Genomic DNA, 14,791 nt, shown 5'->3' on the forward strand with positions numbered 1-14,791 from the left:
ATGAGTATTAATAAGCTAACATCTTTGAGGAAAGTCTACCAGCATACTTTTATTATTTGATAACAAGAAAAGTCTAAGTTAGTGAAAAGTCAGAATAAGTGATTACTTAGAATTTTTTAAAAATCACATTAAAGAACATTCAATATCAGAACAATGATTTATTAAGTGGATTTGTCGGTCTATTTTATTAAATATGTAACAATTCTTAGGAAGCTTATATTTACATGAATTATAAGCAAGTAGGTGCTGTGCAAAGTGCTTAAAAGGAGTTTCCTCTTTTAAGAAACTCAGTTGTTCTTTGGGAGGTCATGAGCATATGATATTTTTTAACAAACTCTTTTTATATAGCAGAAGAGTAACTTGAAGGTGAGTTATACTTGTACAGTCACAGATTTCAAATATGGAAGATATAAATGATTTAGCATTCACTCTGAGTGTCTACTCAATGTGGTAGAAGAGTAGTTAAAGTCACTTGTTCCGAAGTTAGATGGGTCTGGATTTCAATCCTGTAGCCACTCTGAATCATATGATGGCAGGAAGGTTACTTAGCATCTCCAATACCAGGTATCCTCATTTCTAAAATGCAGAGAATATCAGTCACACACAACTCATAAAATTCTTGGGATATTGAATGTGATAATGCATGAAAAGTTACGTGAACGGTATTTGAAACATAATAAAAGCTAACTGCTTCAATTATTAATATTACTGTTAAGACTATTCATAAGAAGTAACAAAAATGATGCTTTTTCCCTGTGACAGGTTGGGTGATAACTGACTCTGTATTTGTTAGCATCGCAAGATGGCAAATCCATATATAGCATCCTACTCCATAATTTCTGCTTCTTATCTAAGGTAGGAGCAAAGAAATGAGAGATTTAATCCAAAATATCCTTTGATGGCTCAGCTAACCCTGGAATTAGGTTAGGGATTTAGGACAGCTATGTCATAGGTCTGGAACAAGGGGTTTTCAAGACCCTTGCATTTATCCCAGAGTATTCCAAATGTTTGCCGCTATCTTGAAACTGTGAATCAGCCAATATGAAGAAAGGGCCCCAGGGAACTGTTTGCTGTAGAAAGAACGCTGGCTTTTGCTCTAACTTCTTTTCTGCTCACTGCAGTAGCAACTTAGCTTCATAATGTCCTCTCTAGTCATGCATTCTGATCAAAGTAGTTATTTAAAGGTTGTGGCTAATAGGAGAGTAGATACCCCCGGTATTTCCCAGAACAGAGCTCGTATTCTGGGAATCTTGGGTTCATGTGACTTCCTGAGTCAGTGATTCACACTGAGCAAGGAGATAGGTTTGGCAGATTCAAATAAATCCCCTGAGAGAGGATCAGGCTGCTGAGAGTCCCCTTTGCTGGCTGAAGCTCCCAATGTATGCACAAAACACCCTATCCTGGGCCCCAGATGTGTGCAGGTTTCTAATTGCCAGTGCTGCACTAAGATTTGAAGGGTGAGAGAGTTGCAAAATCACGAACACCGAGGGCGGTGTTAGGAAGGCAGCTTCCTGCACACTCTTGTAGGTGTTAGTGAGATTATCAATTGCTCCGGGAGAAACACAGGACTGGAGGGCTTAGGGAATGTGGTGGTCCCTCTCTTCGCTGTTTCTGCACCCTGTGGTTGTGCTTTCCCAGAGGCAAGCACCCTGCATTTCCATTTCTGCAGTGAAATTAACTCGAGCTTGGCAGGTAAGTCTTTCAGGTCACCTTTAAAAAAAAAAAAAGGTATGTGAGCTGTAGTGGGGGTGGGCTATACCTCATTCCCTTACAGTGGACATATTTTATTGGTACAGAAGTGGTATTTGGAAGCTTAAATGTGGAGCAGAGGTTTGAAGAAGCCAAATTAACTACGTGGCCCTTGGGGGATGAACAAAAGGAAGGGAAGGGGATTCAGGCATTTTCTCCCTAATAAATATCTCATTTGTCTTAGAAATTTTGCCTGTAGGCTGGTGCCTGGCTCCAGAACAGGGTCTTTGGCATGAGTTACAACTGTGATCTTCTCTCTTTTTTCTTTTTCTTTTCTTTTTTTTTCCTGCTTTACTTACCACTGCATGGGAGCAGGCAGACAGAAGCAGGGTTGCACGTTGTCAATACAGGCTGCAGAAGTCAATAAGCAGCCAGACAGGGAGTGAAATTGGAGGAGGCAGCTATAGATTTCTTAGGTTATTTCTTGTGAGTTTTTCAGAACTTGTGTGATTCAGGCTTGTCAGATACTATTTTGAGCCGGGTTGAGACAAACACATTCCCCTGGTGCACCAGATGTTGTCTGCAGCCTCCCAATTTCCAGAGGCACCTGAGTTGGCTTTCTTGTGGGTGAGGGAATGTCCAGGCAAGGGATAGGAATTAGGGAATAAGAAATTACAATGGGGAAAGTCAATGTTCTACTGCTCAGGAGTTTGGTAGAAATCCTAACATAACCTTGGAGATAATTATTAGGATGGTAGTGATGGGCTTGAGAGAATGAGGCACTATGCCTTCTACATTTCAGTGCATGGATCAGATGGATACTCAGTACAAGCATGTTGATTGAATATTAGTACCAACATGTACTAATTTTTATTTTTTAGGTGATCTCAGATTGATATGCTGGCTTCATAGAATAACAAGATGGAGTAATAGGAGAGGCTAAAGCTGATTGGTGGGTAAATTATGAACATATGAGTTTTGTTGACAGTAGAATGTCCTCAAATGGAATCACTGGACAGGGACACACAAATATAGAGCCTTCCTGCCTATCAATCCATCCATCCATTTCTCTCTCTCTTTCTCATTTGTTAACCACCTAGTTCCAAGACAGTTTCAGGCAGCCTATAATACAGACCCAATGCAAATTAGCATCATTAGAGATAAAAATGACAGGCTTCATTCAAAGGTCAATCTTCTGTATTCTGCAATGATATGGCCTATAGATAACTAAAATACAAAAGTAACTATAATTTTTTTCATTTAAGCATTTTTAGCCTTCTACCAACTTCATATCTGATACTGCAAACAAGGAGGAAAGTAGACAGATGCTCTGGCACGGCTCTTTCAGAGTCTTATGAGGTGAAAACTAGCAAAGGGTAGGTAACAGTAACACAAGTGATTGAGTTAAACATGAAGGGCTGGTTGAACATTTTGCCCTCAGAAGGTGATAAAGCTGATAATCGGGTGGTCCTTCTTCATTCCTTAGGCTGGACTGATCTTTTATAGTCACAGGATGCTTTGCTTACTTTTTTTCTCCCTATTTGAACTGAAACAGGAAGAGCATGGTCTCCCTTCCCATCCTGCCTAATTAAATATTCTATTATTTTCTCGGCTATTAAAATATTCTATTATTGCTGATCACTTCCTCCTCGGCTCAGTGTGTTTGTCACTGGCCGCAGTTTACATAAAGCATGGGCTGCCTAGAGTTTGAATTGCCTCTGGAGTGGGTGCTGGAGACAGGGAGGGGGATTCCGGGTATGCTGATGAATTCCTGCAACTGCCAGGTCTGGGAGCCTGGCTGGGAGCCAAAAGGATTGTGGACAGATGCTTTACATGCTGGGTTGACTTGGCTAAGCTAATATTCCCAGGTTCTGACCTGGAGCTGAGGGAGGGACATATTTATTCACTCAGGCTGCATGGAAATATTGACTTAATGTCTGCTATATGTAGGATATAGAGTTCTTAGCACACTTGGCAGTTAACCACAGGGGTCGTTTTCCCCTGGAAATCTACTCTGCTACCCACATAGAGGTGGTGTTCCATTATTTCACTTACTTCTCTTGGGAGGAAAAAGGGCTTTATCCCATTTCATAAATAAGGAAACTGAGACTCATGTTTTAAGCATCTTGCTTGCACACCTAGTAAGTAGATAAATCATAATTGAAATTCTGTTTACTTCAAAGTATGGGCTTATTCCAATGACCTATGCATTATAAGGAAAAACATGTTCAGAAAAGACTTTTCTGTAAGACATACTTAAGAACTGGGAAGTTTGGTTAGGGAAGGCTCATGGGGCAGTAGAAATTAAGGTGGGCATTGAGAGATGAGCAGATGACAAAGAAGCACCATTGGCTTAAACAATAAAGAAGGTTAATTGGCTCATGTAATTGAGAAGATCAGATAATGCCACCAAGGACTGGATCTTTCTGTCTACTCTTGTCTCCTGCCATGTTAGCTTTAATGTAAAGATCTGCCCATTGCTCTCTATACCCTCCCCCTCCTTGAAGCAGGATTTCAGGCTTCTGCATAGCTCTGAGCCACTTTCCCTCATTGGACACAACTGTGGCTGGGCAAACAGGAGAGACCTTCCCTCAGTGTATGGATAATTATTTTACATTCATGCCTTATTATTTTAGCAGATAAACCCAGGGCTGTGCTTCGGAAGGCCAATTCTGCCTGTGTTTGAGTAAAATTGGATTTAGCAGGTGCAAAAGGGTGGAGAAGTGACTTGATGGTTGATAGAATTACAGCCAGGATTCAGAGGGCATTGGGAATCCTAAGCATTGACTCTTTGAGCTCCATACTACGATCATCCTTTGAACTTTCCTCCACCCATGCTCTGTTCTTCTGTGAGTGATGCCATACCATGCCCAGTTACACTTGGGAATAATCCTAGCTTCCATGGTTTTGACTCTTATTTCTGCTGCTCAGCCTCTTTATGCTGCCTTTACACATACCATCAGTCAACAAAGTCCTATTGATTTTATATCTAAATTCCTCTTAAGTTCATACCATCCTGTCATCTCCAGTGTTCCAATGCTGCCTTGTCCTTAGGCACTTAACAGCCATGTATTCCAGTTTCCTCACCTGGACTCTAATAATTGCTGCTTCACTGTGCATGGCATAGAGAAATGCTCAATAAATGGTATTGAACAAATGAGGAATTAGATAATGAGGCAGATGAAATTTAGTGAAACATTTATTTAGGCCCTAAGTTTCCAAACCTCTTCTGTTTGTAAGATGGGTATGGATTGATATTTCTGGGAATTTCTAGGAATATTAATGGGAAAAACCTAGGTCCCTTAGCCACCAACTTACTAAGTTTCTAAGGTTACCTATTTCCATTTTATGGAGATATTTAAGAAGTACATGTCAGGCAAAGGGCTTTTTTCCACAGTGAAGACCATCCCAATCTTCCCACATCCTGGGGGGAGATGCTATACCCTTCCCTACTCCTCTGAGATCTCATTTCACCATCCTCATTTAGCCAGCCCCTGGGAAACCTGATCTAAGCCTGTGCAATGCTAGAAGTGCCTGCTTAACAGCTTGGCAGGGAAGAGAGGTGATTTACTTACCCAGCTGAATTATCTGTTTACACTTCTGATCTCCCAAGCATATGTCAGGACAAGAAAATAATAGAAGAAATTGTTAACACTGCATGGGACTAGTGCATCCACATGCAAGAGAGATTTAACATGAAAATGCTTTCTGTGGTGGTGAATCTCTGTCTGCGTCTGAAATGCCTTCCTCCCCTCATTTACCTTACAACAAATTTTCCTTTATAAGTATCTATGCTCAAGCTTCTTTCCCCCTGAAGACAGAAACACCTAGCTGAAAGCTCACAGCTCTCTACTGATTTGATGGCAGCCTAGGGACTGAAGAATAAGCCTGTCCTATAGGTCTCTCGGAGGAGCTGACTCTAAAATGCTACAAGACAAATATCTGCTCAGAAAATTCTTGTGAGTGTGACAGTTCTCGAGTCAGGAAGGGGAGAGAATTCCTGGTGGGTCTCCCCTCTGGATGCTGGAGGAATGAAGAAACACATTGAGCCAAAGTCATAAGGCAGGTTGAGGATGGGGGTTTCTGATAAAGTGGGTTGGAGATTCCATCTCAGGCTGACTGCTAATCATAAATGGCTGTACCACCCAACTGGCTTGTTTCTCAATTATTAATAGAAACTATCCAAGTGAGGATGGATGACTTGCCCAAGAATCTCTCCTGCAATCCTACTTCAGGGCTTGAACTTTCATTATTAGAGATCAATTCATAATACTTTGGGATGAAACACACATACATGAATCTCTTTATAGCACCCCTGCCAAGGGCCATTCAGTAAATACTTCTGGAGCCAGACACTGGGCTGGTAGCTGTAAATACAAAGAAAAGGAAGTCAGATCATCTACTTCCCAGGACTGTACAATCTGGATGGTGATGTCCATCCAAAGAATAAAGAGAATAGGAGCTGATATACATAGTACTTTATGCCAGGCACTTTTCTATGTGTTCTACATGCCTAAGTCATTGCATTATCACAATTCTATGACACTCCTTTCCCTATTTTACAGTGAGGATACTGGGACACATGGCTATTAAGTACCTAGGCTAAAGTGGCAGAGCTAATATATACAAGACACATGAGAACAGAGAGAAAAGAGCTGTGGTCAGGGAGGTTCACACACCTGAACATCTTTACTGGTCGTAACTTACCGTCATCCTAAATGCCCTCTGTGCTTCCTTTGAATTGTATTTCACCCTCTCTCTCTTATCAAAGTTAGGTATTCCTGTGAAGGGACAGAAATCCCTAACATCTTGATATGAATTTAGCATTCAAACATTTGACACCTGAGATGGGGGAGGGCAGAGCTTGAGGAGGCAGAGACATTTGAAATTATTTGGGCTGGCTTTTTGGTTTTCCCAGAACCAGTTTTGGTCAAGAGGCCAAAGACAATAAAATGGCATACAGGGGATCCCTGGGTGGCACAGCGGTTTGGTGCCTGCCTTTGGCCCAGGGCGCGATCCTGGAGACCTGGGATCGAATCCCACGTCAGGCTCCTGGTGCATGGAGCCTGCTTCTCCCTCTGCCTGTGTCTCTGCCTCTCTCTCTCTCTGTGTGACTATCATAAATAAATAAAGAAATAAGAAAATTATAAAAAAATTTTTTAAAAAATGGCACACAGATGGAGGGAGGTTGTTGGGAAGGTAGACTTCAATCTACTATTTCCACTGGACACATTGTACTCTGAGACTATTTTTTACTTATTATACCTTTTCAGGACTGTTTTGATTGTATGCGACTGGAAACAAAACCAAAACTGCTTTAAGCCAAAAGGGAATTTTAGTGGAGTCCATAAGGAGAAAATCTAGGGGTTGTTCTGGATTGAATTACAGCTTGATGCAGAGTTTCATGTGATGTTTCCAGGCTTCATGTTCTCATCTTTCACCTTAGTCCTGTTCTTCTCTCACCTCATGATCACAGGATTAATGCAGCAGCTCCAAACCTCAATCTGCCTAGCTTTTTTCTCAGCTGGGTGGTGGAGAGGGTGATATAAGAGCTCCTTTCCTGAGTAATCAGAAAAGAATTCTGGGCTTTTCTTTTATTGACTCTACTAAATTGCCTGCTTATTCCTGGAGCAATCACTGTGCCCAGGTTATACTTATTAACTTAGACTAATTGGCATGGGGATGGAATGAAAGTAGGGAACTAGTGAGTTCAGGAATTTCAGGAAATTCAGTTTACCATAGAGAAGGCAATGACATCCTTCACTAGAAACTTCTCAAGTGATGACTTATAGCATAGTTCCTTCAGACAGTGTTTTCTCTCCTGGGCCAGTAGCATCCACAGACCCACACCTTCTTTATCTCCTTCTAACCACTCAGTACATATACTTGTCCTCAGCAGTGTGTCAAAGTGGCTCAGGGGTAAGAAAAATAGAGGGAATGGCTAAAGAGCATACATTAACTTTTTTAATGGCCCTGTAGTTCCTTCACTCTTGAGTCAGGGTTCTTATTCAGAGCAGAGAGACCCAGAAAATCTTTGGTCCTACAGATGGTGTTGGTTGGGTATCAGCATATGGGGAGATATGTGGGTGGGAGCAGCTGATGTCAGGAGGGCTGAGTTGGAACATTGGATTCGAATCAAGAGAAAAGTCTTGAGGCTTCAGCTGATGAAGAAAAACCTTCTTAACTGAAAGATGTGGAATTCTATGAAAGATACAGCCATTCTGTAAGGATGATGAAAAAGAGATCTAACTTTGAAATGATTAAAACTCTGCTGGACACAGTCTTGAGGGATATATATGGGAGCTATGGGAAGGGGAGTCAGGGTCTCTTGCACGGGTACTCCTGATCAGTGATTTCTTCCTTTGGCCCAGGGAAAGACAGCTTGGTAGAGGAAGCTTACACTATTTAACTGTGTGACTTTGGAGAATTCAATCTTTTGAGTCTAGATGTCCTAATTTGTAAATAAGGATAAGAGAAATACCAATTTCATGAAGAAATTGTGAAAATTAAATGGTTTTTTTTTTTAAATTAAATGGTTTTATATAAAAACTAGCACAAGCTTGGCCCAGGGTAGACAATTGGATCAATATCAGTTTCAGCCTTTTTCTCCCTATGAGCTCTAGTCTAAATACTCAACAACTTGGAGGTTTTTATCTCAATTCTGTTCGTGACTTTATGATACTAAGCATGTTGATAATGAGTGGCTGAAATTAACTTGTCATTAATGCATTTATTTTGGATTCAGTATTTTCTTGAGCAGTTGCACCAGGTCACAGAATAATGGAGGTGTTCTGGTTAAGTGGACCCCCATTCTCTGATACAGCACAGTCCCTGGATCAGAGCCAATTGGGTTGGAATCTCAGCTCTGCCCCCAGTTAGTCACAACATCTTGAGAAGTGAATTAAATCTCTTACCTCAGGATCTTGATTAGCAAAATGGGGAAAATACTTTCCTGCAAGGATTTGAGACAAATGGTGTAAAGCCTAGGCCTTTTATGATTCTATACATTGTTAGTGCCCACTCTGTGGAATTTTGCAATTTTAAAACGTCCTTTCTGGGGTGCCTAGGTGGCTTAGTCAGTGTAGCATCTACCTTGTGCTCAGGTCATGATCCAGGGTCCCGGGATCGAGCCCCAAGTGGGGCTCTGTGCTCAGTGTGGAGTCTGCTTCTCCCCCTCTCTCTACCTTTCCTCTTGCGTATGCTCTTTCTCTCTCTCTCTCTCTCAAATAAATAAATAAAATGTTTTAAAAAATAAATATCATTTCCCAGATGGTGGCTACACTTGTGGTGAGCATAATATATAAAATCACTATATTATATACATGAAACTAATGAAATATTGCGTGTCAACTATACTTCAATAAGAAAAAATGATAAATTAAAAAAAATAAAATGTCACTTCCATGCATGGCAGTCCCTGGAAGCATAGAAGCCTAGAGCACCTCATCTGGATTGGAGAAGCCCCCTGTATTGGCCATGCATAAATCAAAGTTCACCAGCTCAGTGGCTTCCAAGGTTTCCCTGTCCAAGCATAGGGTCAGGGTGGTGGTCAGGTTGCTTTTTCTAAGGGATGACCCTGCTTTTATGCTTCTGTGGTTTACTTATAGAAGAGATTGCCACATTGGATGAGAGGTTAGATTTTGTGGACTTTAAGTGTCCTTTTCCAACTCTGAGTTTCTGTGTGCCTACAATTTGACTTCCATTCGGGAAGTAACCCTTATCATTGCCAGAGATGTGGCTTTAAGTTACTTAACCCCTCTATCCCTCAATTTCTTAATTTTAGAATAGGACTAATTCTAGTGCCTACATCCTAAGATGGTTGTGAGCTTTAAATGGAAAATGCATGGGGCACCTGGGTTGCTCAGTGGTTGAGCATCTGCCTTTGCCTCAGGGCATGATCTCGAGGTTCTGGGATTGAGTCCTGCATCAGGCTGTGTCTCTCATGAATAAATAAAATCTTTAAAAATAAATAAATAAATTGAAAACATGTGTAATCGATGAGTGCATTGTGGTAGGATATTAGTACTGCTCACAGATACCCAATTCTCTTCTCATTTGGGTCATAGCAGAGTGATACTTCCTGGATTCCTCATTGTTGTATGGGGCCACGTGACTAAGTCTAGCCATTGAGTCAGGGACCAAAATGAGGTCTACAACTTCTGGTTTGGAGCATTCATTTGCCGATATGTGACTTTTGGCACAGTCGCAGTCCCATCAGGATGTGGCTATTCAGTATGCCTGGCTTCCCTACCCCTGGTCGACATATCATGGATATGTGGTATGAGGAAGAGAATGACTTTCAGTGTTTTGAGGCACTGAGATTTTGGGGGCATTTTTGCTGTTGTATAACTTGGCCAATGCTGACTGATACACACAGTGTTTGGCTCGAGATAGTAGCTAGCTAGTATTGGGCACTTGCTATATACTGGGCACATATTAGTTCACACTCTACAATCATACTCTAGAAAGACACTATCATCATTATCTTCATATTTAAAAGGGGAAATGAAGGTGAGAAATGTTAGGTAACTAGCCCAAGGTCACCCAGCTAGTAAGTGGTAGAGCGAAGATTTAAACCCAGATAATCACTATTTTGCAGACTCCATAAACCAAGCCTGTGGTTTCCTAGTATGATTATCCAGTATTAATTCTTGAGCTGCATCTCCTGTAGTTTCTTTTGTAAATCATCTCCCTTGTTGACTGTTACTCCTTAGAGTGGACGTGAGGTTGGGAAATCAGCCGTGTGGCCTGCCATGGTTATCTAAATTTCAGGTTGTCATAGGAAGTCTCTCATTTGCTTTGCTTTGCTTTTAACCACTTTTTGGCTTTTAACTTACTATTTAAATGAACATCTTTGATATAGGGACAAGAAACCTGCTAAGAGTATGAAGGACATTTTTTTTTCTACCTTTGAAGGCATCAAAATGATTATATTGAGTTGGGCTTCCCAGAAGCAAAGCCTGAGATGGGGACTCTTGTGTATGTTATTTATTGAGGGAGTGCTCTTGGGAGAAACTTGTAAGGATGTGAGGGAGGCAGGAAAGGCAGGGAAGAAGCTAAGCAAAGATGTGATAGAGCCTCAGCCTGATCCCATGGCGGAGCTATAGAAGATGATTTGTACCACACAGTTTGTCCTGAATTGAGGCAAGGAGACTGAGTTTTATGCCTCTGAATCATTTGGTCAGTAGCCTTAGATTTAAACTCTCAGGCATCTCCAGGTTAGGTGGTTCCCATTGGCTAAAGACAGTCTTCCAGACAAAGAGGCAGGTGTGAGCCAATTAGCAACCAACACCTGCAGCAGTTGGGGAATACATTCACCTGCCAGATAAGGGAATCTGGGAGTTGCATCAGTAGCATTTACTACAGTGTTTGAGGTCAGTGGTTCATCCTTTTCAGATTTGTGCTTTTTCTGGAAATGATAGGGTCAAGTTAAGGTGAGGCAATGGAGTCTATAACACAGTAGTGGAATGTGACCTTGATGAGGCCTTAATACAAACTTTTTGTTGATATCCAAGTGGTGTGCATATGGCCTGAGGACCTAGGGTGGGCATAAGCTCTGTGCCAAACTTTGGATCTGGAACTAATACATTTTGTCTGGTCATCTGGAAAAGTTTTTACTTTCTACCTCTTTAAATGGGCATGGTGTCAGCCAAAAATGTTTTGAGGATTCTTGGGTGTTTTCCTTCCTCATGTAATAAGTAGCTTCAACCTGCTCCAGATTCACCAGCTCAGCCTGATAATATTAATGCTAGCACCAATAGCAGGACAGTTTACTAAGTGCCTGTTATGTGCCAGGGGCTTTATTTATAGTCTTCCCATGACCCTGCAAGGTAGGAATCATAGAATCTATTTTATGATCTAGAACAATAAATAACAGCGAAGGTTATCCATTTGTCAAGGGATGCACTGTTAAAACAGTTTTCACAAAAGTAGTAAAGAAAACAAATCAAGCATCATAGCATCAAAAGATTAGGAGAAAATGATGTAAAACCATATCATCACCCCAAAATAGGAAATATCATGCTATATAATAGAGAAGTCCAACTTTTTTCATTAACATCAAAATGTTGCCATGTTTAGTGTGGGAGGAAAGCAAGACAAGGCTTACATGTTGGAGATGGGATTTGATTCCAATACTACCTGAATCTAAAGCTGAGACTTCTTATTGCCACACTGTCTTAATAACCATGTGATTTTAAAATGTCTATTCACTTGGTTCTGAACCATGAAATCCAATATGGAAGAGTGGTTAAACACACAGGCCTTAGAAAGAGATAGACTTGAATAACTGGCTCTATGACTTGGGGCAAGTTATATAACCTCTCTTAGCCTTAGTATCCCATTTGTCAAATGGTAATAATAATACTTAGCTTGCATGACTCTCATGTAGATTAAATGACATCATTTATATAAAATGTCTATCAAAAAAATACCCAGTTTATACCAGGTATTATAATATATCCATGAGGACCTTTCCTTATAGTTGGGGAGAAAATGCAGTTTCAATTCTCAGTTGTTTAATAATAAACTACTACAAAATTTGGTGGCTTAAAATGCCAATAACTTTTTATTTCTCATGGCTATGGATTGGCAGGGTGAGCCACCCAGTTATGTTTCCTATAATGTCAGTCTGGTCACTCATGTGGTTATATTTAGCTGCAAGCTTAACTGAACTCCAACAAGGGATGTCTAAGAAGGCTATGGTCCTCTTTCACATGCCTCTTGTCACTCAGTAGTCTAGCTTGAGCTTCCTATATGGTAACTGGATTCCAAGAGCCCCAAGTGGAAGCATCCCCGCCTATTTAAGGGTTAGGTATAGAGCTAGCACACTGTCACTTCTATAGGTTAAGCAAGTCACATGGCCAATCCAGATTTAAGGGGCAGGGAATCACACTCCAAGTCTTATTGTGCAGAATGGCATGTGTATACTGGAAGGGGAGAAATTGTTGGCAGCTGGATTAGTCAGTGTTCTCCAGAGGAACAAAACCAATAGGATATATCCAGATATATATAAAAGTATATTTCTTGGTTCACACAGTTATGAAAGCCAAGAAGTCCCACAATGTGCCATCTGCAAGCTGGAGAACCAGGAAAGCTGGTGGTGTAATTCAGACTGAATCTGAAGCCCTGAGAATTGGGGATGGGGTGGGGCTGTTGGTGTAAGTCCTGATCTGAGTCTGAAAGCCCTAGAACCAAAGCAGGAGAAGATGGATGTCTCAGCTCAAGCAGAGAGAGTGAATTCATCCTCCTGCTGCCTTTTGTTATATTCAGGCTCTCTTGTTATATTCAGGCCCACTCACATTGGTAAGTCTACTGAATCAGATGCTAATTTCTTTGAGAAATAGTCTCATAAACATGCTCCAAAATACTGTTTTACCAGCTCTCTGGGTGTCCCTTAGCCCAGTCAAGTTGACACATAAAATTACCATCACAACAGCCATATTTGAAGACTGTCTCTCATGGGGCATTGATTCTAGACCTTACTGTCCCAACAGAGTGCTGCACCAGGGCTACAGATATTTACCATGAAGACTAATACTTTGGAGAGTACGTTAGTGGTTTTAGAGAAAACTCCACAGAGGACCTGGAGCTTCAGTTGGACCCTGAGTGAAGGATGGGAAATTACTATGGAAGAAAAAGGAGAGGGTCTATCTACAGTTTTGATTGTTCACCGACAGGAACCAGAAAAAAATCTGTGTGAGTTGGGGAGGGAAAGTAGAGACCCTGATTTTAACTGTCAAATTGATCTAGAGTTGTCAGATGGGATAATTTAACTCTCAAATGAGGGTGATTTATCCTGTGTATTGTAATCAGACAGTCGTCTAAGTTGCTCCCCATGAGCTCTGGTAAATCACTTTTAGTACATATTGAAAGTGACAATATTGTATTTTATCACCAAATTGCCGTCTTACAGTAATAACTAATGCATGTCATCGGCTTTGGCTCCAGTGTTGAATTACACTCACTTGGAGGCACATAGATCCAGACAGGAGCTGTCACTTGGATTTGCTTGCCCATGGTCAGGACCAGAGGCATAGGGAACCTGAATGATAGGTGAAACCTAAGTGCTTTGATGACTAAAGGCAAGGAACCTGTTTAGACAGAAAAGTAAGGATTGATCAGGAATCAGGTTCAAATTATCAGACTGGGTTCCAGTACTGCCTTGTAGCTGATCTTATCACTGGACACTTCAAAAGCATCCTGCCCTGGAGCTCCCATTGTAATCTTTCTGAGATGCAAGGCACACCATGCCAGTCCCTTGCGTGAAACTGTCACAGCTTATCATTGCCTGTGGGACATTGTCAGTGTTCCTTAGCTTAGCCTACAAGGCTCGCCATGGTCTGGCTCCCACCTGTCCAGCCTCATCTTGTACTGCTCCTCATCTTGAATTTTCTGTTCTATGCCTGCATATCATGCTCTGCTTCTCTGCAACATTGTTCATGTCCTTTTCTCTCCCTGGAATGTGCTCTCCTAGCTGCCTAATACAGACCTCCTTTGCCTAACTAATTCCTCCGATTGTGAAACTCCACAAACATCCCTTCCTGTACGCATTCGCACATGCTCTCAGGCTGTGCTCATGAAGCCCTGGGCATCTTACCCCTCCCATTGTTTCAATTGTCACATTGCATTATCATTATTTATTTATGCCTCTAGCTCTACCACTAGACAGACTATGTATGAGCTCCTTGAAGGCAGGACCTTGTTTTAATAATGTTGGTATCCCAACCAACCAGCACATGACTGATTAGCCCAGAGGAGATGCTCAATAAATGTTTGTGGAATTAAGGAATTAATGGTTTTGTGAAAATAGCTCTTTAGGTTGTAACAGAAACACATGAGCAGTGGAGACAGAATTTTCACCCTGAATTTGGGTTTCCCTTTAGCTAAGGAGTTTCCTGTTTTGATGTTACATATCTGGATTGGAATTCGTGTGAGTATTAACTGCAAAGGTGAAATTTATATGGCTTTGGGACAAAAAGCCTAGGCAAGGACACAGAGATATATTAGTCTAGTATGGCTTGGAGGTGTTTTTACACTTAGCATTAAGTGAGAAATCAAGCAAGTCTTCACACCCATGAATTTGAGATTTGCTGTATTTCTG

General features: G+C 41.2%; 1 protein-coding gene across 45 annotated transcripts in view; it reads left to right on the top strand.

Moving 5' to 3' along the window:
• Positions 1-14,791, top strand: part of NRXN3 (neurexin 3) — a 1,525,926-nt gene that overhangs the window by 218,672 nt on the left and 1,292,463 nt on the right. For 2 of the 45 annotated variants that reach the window (XM_072762146.1, XM_072762150.1), the window contains exon 1: positions 1,536-1,692. The exons of 40 other annotated variants lie outside the window; for them this stretch is intronic. The gene's annotated coding sequence lies outside the window, so the exon portion shown is untranslated. Of the gene's footprint in view, positions 1-1,463; positions 1,693-2,570; positions 2,642-14,791 lie in introns of those variants that run through there. 3 more of the 45 variants (XM_072762149.1, XM_072762148.1, XM_072762143.1) reach the window with 3 other exon arrangements.

The sequence above is a fragment of the Vulpes vulpes genome, chromosome 6 (assembly GCF_048418805.1).
Source record: "Vulpes vulpes isolate BD-2025 chromosome 6, VulVul3, whole genome shotgun sequence".
Lineage (NCBI taxonomy): Eukaryota > Metazoa > Chordata > Mammalia > Carnivora > Canidae > Vulpes > Vulpes vulpes.